Source organism: Trachurus trachurus (assembly GCF_905171665.1).
Source record: "Trachurus trachurus genome assembly, chromosome: 20".
NCBI classification, from domain to species: domain Eukaryota; kingdom Metazoa; phylum Chordata; class Actinopteri; order Carangiformes; family Carangidae; genus Trachurus; species Trachurus trachurus.
The window spans coordinates 23,164,431-23,170,500 of NC_139911.1; positions in this window are offsets into that span (position 1 = coordinate 23,164,431).

Sequence of the window (6,070 nt, forward strand, 5' to 3'; positions counted from 1 at the left end):
GGACCAAAAACGCTGTTTAGGTGTGTATGATAGAATAGAATAGAATAGAATAGAATACTTTATTTAAGGCACAAACGCATAGAAAAGTATCCAATTTTGGGCCGTTTGTATTCACGTGTGGACAGGGCCTGAGTCTCATAATTCCAGTTCCCTCAAAACCTGAGGTGGAGTGATGGTGGTACAGAGAACAGAGGGAGGGGCAGGGAGGCTTTAGAGCAGGTTTGGCTGGCAGACGGTGAGGATAACTGAAGCATGGCAGGCTCAGGTTTCAGTTCAGGAGGCAGATCAACAAGGTGGAGTATTACAACATGAGCAAGATTAAGAAGTAGACAGCAGACCACTGAAGTGAACAGAATGATCTGGCAAGAAGTAGAGATCTGAACCCACTTCTTATACTGCAGCAGTTTGACTAGTTGCTGAGGCACAGATGAAACAGGTGAGTTGATTGGAGAAAGAGAGGGGAGGGGCCAGGGAAACACATGACAGCAGAGGAACAGTCCTGTCAGACTGGCCTTTACAAGTTGTGGCTTGAATTCTTCATGCCAGCTGTTTCTGTTCATTGTAGGTGCAATAACTGGAGGCTTTAGGCTACAGGATAAATTCATCCATCTGCAAACAGGACAGAGAGGCTCCAAGTGAGGTAGCTTATTACACATAATAAGCTACCTTATGAGTGGCACATGCACACATTAACTACTGTAATGTAATTTGGTGCAACACCTACACTAGCTATTTGAAAAGATTAGAAAGCCTTCAAAAAAAGATCATTCGAGCTGTGTCATGGTCCGAGTTCAATGCCCCCACAAGACCTCTATTTCATTGCTTCGGTCTCCTCCGGTTAACTGAAATTAATGTATTTCACAATGCCTGTGTGATGCATCAAATTATCCATAAAACCAACCACAGATTGTGTGAGCTTGTTCCGGTCTGCGGTCCTCGGCATGCGTATAATACCAGGAAAAAACACATAATTACTGGGAAAAAAAGAAGATTAAAAAGAATGAGACTGTCTTTTGCATACAGAGGGCCGCAGATCTGGAACGAGCTAGATGAGAGCTTGAAGGTGGAGACGTCCACCTCCATTTTCAAGAAAAAGCTAAAAATTAAATTACTTAGTTTATATATATATATATATATGAGCTGCAACCATTGAACATCTGAACCATAGTAAATTGAATGTAAATTGTATTATCATCTGCTTTCTTATCTACATCTTATGAAAAGCTTCTGTTGGTACGCTTGGGGTCCACGTTGTCTAATGTCTGTTAATGTTTCATGTACTGTATTGTTAGTTTTGTACGTGCTTTATTGTTGTGTGTGTGTGTGTGTGTGTGTGTGTGTGTGTGTGTGTGTGTGTGTGTGTGTGTGTGTGTGTGTGTGTGTGTGTGTGTGTGTGTGTGTGTGTGTGTGTGTGTGTGTGTGTGTATCATACTGTTAATGTTTCATGTGTATTGCAGTCTTGTGCTGTATTGTTTTGTGTTGTATGTATCCAGGCTCCCGCAATAAGCTTTTGGTAGCTTCAATGGAAGACCTGATTCACACAAAGTAGGCTACGTGTTGTACAATGTGTGTGTGTGTGTGTGTGTGTGTGTGTGTGTGTGTGTGTGTGTGTGTGTGTGTGTGTGTGTGTGTGTGTGTGTGTGTGTGTGTGTGTGTGTGTGTGTGTGTGAATAAACATGGCATTAAGACATTTGCAACAAACGTTTCCTGGACACGATGCACAGGGCTTATGAATTTCATATTGAAGGTTTATCCTTTTCTCCACAGAGCCTCCATAGAGGGGAACCATTTTCAATGTGTCATTTGTTTCTCTTAGTCGTGTCATTGAGTCTTGATTCTGAGCCCAGACAGTTTTCCTGTAAACAGAGAGGGGCAGAGCCAGCCAATCAGGTGTCAGGTGATCGAGGTACCTGAGAGGAGGGAGGGGGCGGTTGAACATTAACTTGAAGTTGTCATGTCAGATACTGTACAGTAGTTCAGACTCCATTTTACCTGGGCAGAGCATGGGGGGGTTGAAGGCGGAGGCAGGTGAGTGTTGATACAACATTATTGATATTTTACAGTCTGTGCATGGTCAGAAGTACAACCAGAGACAGCTGCTGTCCACAAGAAGACACAGAGAGAAGAGGGAGAGATAAGAATCTGTGTGTGTTTATGTCTGTGTTTGGTATTTGGGCTATGACTTTTTTGAACAGACCTGTTTGTCCTCATGTGTGTGAGCTGACAGTCACCGTCTTTGGCTGATTCAAGGCTGAGATGAGAAGATGAGTGGGTGTGTGGAGGAAGAGGAGGGGGACAGAGCAGTGTCTCCAGTCCCCAGCTGTCTGTCTGTGAAGACTCACCTGTCCAGAGATGAACCTCTGTACTTCAGAGACAAACCTGGACACTCACACACACAGTAAGAGAACTTTTACAAAGCCATTCATATTCTTATTTTTTAAGTTATGACTCAAATATTTTTAAACTTAATTGAAGCTATAGCAATTAATTATTTTTTACATGTATGTTTAGATATGATATCTATGTTTGCGCATGTAGTGCCTGCATATTCACCATGTGAAATGTATATAAGTGAGCTACAATATAAACCAGTGTAGTTCTTCTCACTTTCCCTTCTGCCTGCCTGTTATTGGTTGGATGAGTGACATGTGAGGAGGAGAGACAGGAAGTTGATGTTGTGAAGTGATGTGGTGTGCAGGACCATCTCTGTGCTGCTCGCTGCTCATGCACTGTTCATGTAGTGATACTGTAGTGACACCTACTGGTTACTTATGTCACTACTGCCTTAGTGCAACAGTGTATTCTGAATTATACATAGACATAGACACATATATAAAACATTTTGACATTAAAAGAAAACTCATCCATTATATGCCAGAAATAACTATCGTCATGTGATCTATTGTGCAACATGTCACTTCCCGTTCCCTCAGTCCTTTTATGATTCTTGTGTGAGAGCTGACAGTCAGTGGTTTCCCTCTCAGAGTGACTCAGGACCAGAGGAGGAGGAGTGACTCTATGGAGGAAGAGGACAGAGCAGTGTCTCCTGTCCCCAGCTGTCTGTCCATGAAGAGTGACCTGTCCAGAGATGAACCTCTGTACTTCAGGAAAGACCCTGGACCCTCACATACACAGTAAAGGATTTCTATGGTGCATCAGTGATTGAGGACAAAATGATTTACATCCATGATGCTGGATTACCTCACCAAATGTTATTTCTACAGCAAAACACTGGATCGTTGATTTATCTTTACTCTGATGTTTTATGTGTTTGAGCAGGTCTGTTCTAGAGGATTGGTCATCAGAAGATAAGAATCAGAATAATAATAAAATAAAGTGAATAACACATGTTTGTGTTTGCAGAGGTCAGAGCCACAGAGTGAGAGCAGTGTCTCCTGTCCCCAGCTGTCAGAGTGACCTGTCCAGAGATGAACCTCTGTACTTCAGGAACCAACCTGGACCCTCACACACACAGTAAGTTAAATGTTTTAAAATGATTGATAAAAAATTTAAAAAAAGTTTTCTACATAAATCTAATGATTATAAACCACTGACTATCCACCTGTTATTTTCTCTGACAGCTGTTAGTCACATAATAATACATAGTGTCAACTGGAAGAGGATTTTGTATTTTGTATTTTCATTATTATTTTTCAGTTTTGGCCTGTGACGTCTCTTAGAAAATTACAGTAAAAATGGGAAAATCCTCAGAATGAAGTAAAAAAAAAAATCCACATGATGCATTCTGAATTGTATTAGTTGATCCTTTACCTCCTCTTCCATTTCCTGTTGATCCAGCTCATCAAAATATTCATTATACATCAGTTCTATAGTTCATGAAACCAGGCACAATACCAATACCAGAGTCTTATAGGCTACATGAAGTGATGATACTTTGAATGATGAATGTGTGAACTGTGGAACAGCTGTCCTCTCACTTTGAACTCCCTGCATTGTGTGAGAAAGAAAAGTGTCTGATGTGGTGTGGGAATCTCAGCAGGAAGTTGTTGTGGTTCTACAGTAGGCTATGTGACTGCATTGGCCTCCTGCTCCCTCTAACCGTACTGCTGAGACTCATATTCAACAGACTTATTAAATGAACTTATTTAAATAATTGGAATTTAAACCTCTAAATCTGTATTTAAAAAGAAGTCTTGAGGAAAAAAACCATGAGTTAACAGTATTATGAATTTAGGATTGAAGACAGTAGTGAAAGTGAAAGTGAAAGTCAGTTGTCCAAGAAAACACTGAACAGGGCAGAGCAGAAGAAGGGAAGTGAATGTTAGCATTTTACTGTCACAATCTCTGAGTGAGGGTAGGGGTTAGGGGATGAGCTTCTGTCTTCACAAAGACACTGAAAGAACACATGGTGTTACTTTTTGTTTTCTCAGTTTTCATGTGATTCTTGTGTGAGAGCTGACAGTCAAGTTTCCCTCTCAGAGTGACTCAGGACCAGAAGAGGAGTGACTCTATGGAGGAAGAGGACAGAACAGTGTCTCCTGTCCCCAGCTGTCTGTCCATGAAGAGTGACCTGTCCAGAGATGAACCTCTGTACTTCAGGAACCAACCTGGACCCTCACACACACAGTAAGAGACTGTTTCTACTGTAAACTGACCTGATGGAAGATGAGACAGACTAAAGACAAAATGATCTACTAATAGATTAATATCATTGGTTGTTACTTTCCCAGGGAAGTCAGATAGACAGATACTTCTGTAGTAAACCACTTGAAAATATTCAGAATTTACACTTTTACAAAACATTGATTTGTCTTTATCTTTATGTTTTACCTTCCTCCACTGCTGCGTGAACTGGTCTGCTCTGTTCAGAAAAAGGTGGAATAAGAATCATGCTACAGTAATGTGAATGTGTTTGTGTTTACAGAGGTCAGAGCCACAGAGTGAGAGCAGTGTCTCCTGTCCCCAGCTGTCAGAGTGACCTGTCCAGAGATGAACCTCTGTACTTCAGGAACCAACCTGGACCCTCACACACACAGTAAGAGACTGTTTCTACTGCAGACTGACCTGATGGACAAAATCACTTTTATCACTTTGTGATAAAAGCATGACATTTGGTACATTTATAGCCAAAAGCATTCTGAAAACAATTGGATATGGAACCATCTTGGGGGTGCAAAAGCAATTTAGAATGGTAGCTATAGTAAATAAATGTAACTGATTATGACCTCGGTATCAAATTATATCCATCACAAATAAGAAAACTGTTTGGTGACCCTTTTGAAAAATGGCTGCCATGGCCACCATATTGAAAATTCAAGATGGCTCCATATCCAGTTATTTTCAGAATACCTTTGGCTGTAAGTGTTCCAAATGTCATGCTTTTATCACAAAGCTAAGCTACTACACTATTTTAGATTGATATTTACGGTTGATACATTTCCCAAAAGGGTCTCAGGAAACGGGGCAGTAACCATAGATACAACAGGAAGTGGCAAAACAGAACAGAAAAAGGAATACAGATTCAACAATGAATTTCTGATTCTGCATAATGAGGAACTATGAAAAAGCTAACAGAGAAACAGTAGGTAGCTTAGACTTTACTAAACCGAGATAAACCAAATTAACAACAACAATCAATCAAAAAGACTCATTGCTACCTATCTGTTATAACCCAACTCAGCAGATGGTGTCACATAGAATAATGAATAATCTAATCTAAACTAAGAGGATGCTAAAACACTGAGGAGATAATACAGTTTGAGGTGTGTTTGTAGTGATGCACAGAATGATAACACACAGGTTCGGTTTGGTCCGACACATTTAATGACACTTTTTACTGTATGATGTTAAATGTTGTTGCAGCTCTCAGCATTATCTGCTTTTATCACAGAGATCCTCATTCTGACACCCACTCGTTACCGTCACTACCGCCTAATTATAATTGTCAATGCATCACTGAATCCTGAATTTCATAAAAACATATAACACATGTTCAAATAACCGTTTTAATGTGACCTATTGTACCACATGTTACTCCCTGTTCTCTCAGTCCTTGTGGGATTCTTGTGTGAGAGCTGACAGTCTGGTCTCCCTTAGAACGACTGAAGCC